A 3,705-nucleotide genomic window follows, 5' to 3' on the forward strand; every position below is an offset into this window, starting at 1 on the left:
TACCCGAAGGGTAATGCCCACGTCAGTAGCCCCCGAGTGTCTAGCCGAAGATAATTCGGGTAGAGACTAATGCATGTCTTCTCCTGACATTCTTCTCCTTCATTATTCTTGTTCATCTTGATTATGCTTCATCTTCTTTTATCGGGTGCGCGTCAGCGCTCCCGATGGGAGTAGCCCCCGAGTCTAGGTACGGATGCTTGCAATCCGTGCGTAGACTCAAGTTGTACTACTCGAATACTTTCCTCTGCCGAGTCTTTTTCGCAAGTCTTCATAGGTCATCCGATACATTTTCTTTATGCAAAGGATAATGAGCAACGTGCCCAACTTTTGTTGGTTAACTGCCGATGGCAAAACAACGTTACCCTACACAGAATCAAGTCCCCGGGCATGATCCTGGAGTGCAAAAAACTTTCAACGGGTGTGCACCACGTCCTCCCGATGGGAGTAAATGTCGAGTCTGAATAGAGACTCAAACCTTATTCCTTCGACTGCTTATTCTGTCGAGTCTTCCTTTTATCGGGTGCGCGTCAGTACTCTGCGGTGACCCAGCATACCACTGCATGTTGTAGTATACAAGTCGTTGATATGATCTTTGCGAAGGGACTTCTTCACAATTTGCCATATCCCTCAGAGTGGTACAACAGAAACATTGCAGGTCATAACACTCCATACTTTATTACAAACATTGTCTTAACAAGTTGGTATTCTCACAGGTCCTATGAGAACACCCTAAGATACTACTTAAGTACGATTACAACTCATAACAAATATAAAGAGAGCTCAACAACTTATTTAGGTAAGTTCTACGTTGCTCGGCTCTATGATGCTAGGGTATGTCACTACTCTTCCACTTCCGTGTCATCTGGTCCATAGACTATCCCATAGTCTACGCCTTCCACTCCGCCGGTAAGATCAGGTTCTTCGTAGACCAGCTCATAGCTTCCTTCCGGTGCTCCATCGTTGATGGCCTCCACTTCCGTATCACAGTCTAGCAAGGGTGTCGAAAGAAAGTGAGTACATGGGTACTCAGCAAGTTCTAAAAGAGTAAAAAGGTGTTTGATGCACTAGCTACGACCATTGATCAGGAAATCGCAGGTCAATGCATGTTTTCCAATCATTTCTTCAAAAGGTTGCTTTTATTATGAAAACTATGCCCGTCAGTCTTCACAGGTTGATTAGAACTTCGTGGAGTTCCTTTCCTGCCGCGTTCGCAGTTCCCTTCCCGGAACAAGGAGTGACAGCCACAATTTGATACACTCTGCAGAGGTGCGTTACTTTTCCCACAAGAGATCTCACCCTTTTTGCCATCCGCAGGGACTTGCCCCCGTTCACACTTCCTTTGGTGTGAGGCCAGGTATAAAGATCCAAGCCCACACCGCCTTCTCCACGACTGCAAACCCACCCTTTTGTCCAACCGTACACCCCCAGTAGACTTCCCCCAATAATACGGCTTTACTCACGGTGTACTCCGGACAATCCTTCATAGATGGTAGAGCTTATCATCACTAATGGATGGGGATTTAAAAGGATATCCCAACCTATTGCGGAAGTGCCTCCAACACCCCACCGGCTCTACCAATCTGTTGGTGTGCAGAAGGGAAAAGATACAGCTGGCTTCCCCAGAGCCATTATAGATCTCATGGTCAACGCGGTTTGTACGGCGCTAGAATCACTGGACGGCATTGGTAATTAATCCTAGGGTGATATAACCCATTGCAATGGAACCTCCACCATATCAACACATACCATGGTTCCATTGCCAACCACATAGTCATATAAATAGTTGGAAAGTAACATTTTATTTGCGATGCAGGAATGATACGTATATAGCTTTGCATTAAAGTAGTAGAAAATAATCAAGTTGATATGAGCAAGGGTGAACTTGCCTGTGGACTGCGAGACAGTGCAGTTCAATGCAGTTGATGGAACCTGGACCTCGGGTTCTGTAAGAAGCATCATTGTCCGGTAAGGACAATGTTATAAAATCCAAATAATGCAATCATGGATGTATTATTTTATGTTGAATCCCTTTACCCTGCTGAGTCATATCAATTTAGGGTTGTGTTTAAGATTTATGTCTTTGACAGTAATTTACAATTGATTTAAAAGTATTAATCCTTTTAATTCACACAAAGTACACAATTCAAATTAAAACTATTTTACTTGATGATTTCCTTACTCATTCCAAAAATAATTTGAAATTATTGAGTTACCTCTATAGTTTTTGGAATAAAAAGGAATATAGTATTTTTCTTGGAAAAATACCCTTTTCAATAGAAATGACTTGGAATATTAGAATTTCATTTTGAAATGTTTGAAAATAAGTATTTGAACTTATTTGAGATTTTTCCTTGAATTTTAATTACAAGGAAATAATAATTTTAAATTCCAAGTTATTATTTAAATTCTTAAAATTCATAATTTTGAATTTGTTTCATAAATTCCATTTCATATTTTATTCTTGTTAAGATTTATTTTTCATTCATTAATACAATTTTTAATGGATTTTTAGAGTTGTATTTGATTTATTACAATTTGGTAAAGTTCTGGCTTTTTATTAAATGTTAAAAGACTAAAATACCCCCTGGACCTTATTGGGCCCAGCCCAATAACCTAAGCCCATGGGACAGCCCAATAAGGCCAATCCCTTTTGGGTTCGGTGGCGCCGAACGGCCCACCTCTCTCTCACTCACTCGGCCCTCTCTCTCTCGTTCACCTCTAACCCTAGCCTCTCGCGACGCTCTGGCGATGGCGTCGCTGCCATGGCCGCCGCCTCGCTCCGGCCACTGCCGTGCTTCTCCGCCGTAGCCACCTACCGAACTAGAACCGCCGCGTACAGATCTATCGATCTGTCCGCGTAGTTTTCCCCTTCTCGTCCTCTCCTGGCGAATCGCCTCCGTCCTGGATCTCGCGGAGATTCGCCTTGACGAACTCCGGCGAGCTCTCGTCCTCGCCGACGATGGGTGCGCTCCTGGGGTTGGCTTGGCGCGGGTGCTGCTCGCAGTACTCGTGCCGTCGCCTCAGGTGCATCTGCTACGGTGGTGCTGGTTCGTGTTTTGGGTTTCGCCGGCGTAACGTCGGCGCCTTCCCTGGACTTGCAGTTGTTAGGGCCGTGCGAGCACTGCCTCGCCATGCCCTAGCTTCGCCTGTGCGCAAGTAAGTGTTGCATCTCTTCCTTCTCTTCGTGCGCCTCCCTTGCCACCGTTCTTCTTCCTCCTCCTGCTCTGTTGCTCTCTCGGTGATCTGTGATCATGCGAGCCATGCTATTGCCGTGCAATTTGCCCGTGCTTCATTATCGCAAGCTCATGGCCCAATTACGATTCGCCATCGGTACTGGCACATGTCGATTTGCTTGCTATTTATGCTGTGCTTGCTTCTCTGCTGCTCCTAGCATGCACTGTACTTGCCATGCTCTACTGTGCTTGCTCAAAAGCTAATTATGCCATGCTATGCTTGACTATGGCTTGCTTATTCTTACTGGTATATCATGCTTGCTTGTCTAGGTGTATTTGTGATGCATCAGTGACACTTGTGTGTGTGCCAGTGGTGCCTGTGATATGCTTCAGTGCTTCCTATGCAAGCTAATGATCCATTGGATCATTCCTTGCTTGTTGGCTAACCTCTCTGTGTAGCTTGGCTTGCTACAATTGATCCTTTTGATCAATTCAATTATCAGTGATAGCTTACTGGCTAATACTGTGACTA

This window comes from Lolium perenne, chromosome 3, assembly GCF_019359855.2.
Source record: "Lolium perenne isolate Kyuss_39 chromosome 3, Kyuss_2.0, whole genome shotgun sequence".
Classification (NCBI taxonomy): domain Eukaryota; kingdom Viridiplantae; phylum Streptophyta; class Magnoliopsida; order Poales; family Poaceae; genus Lolium; species Lolium perenne.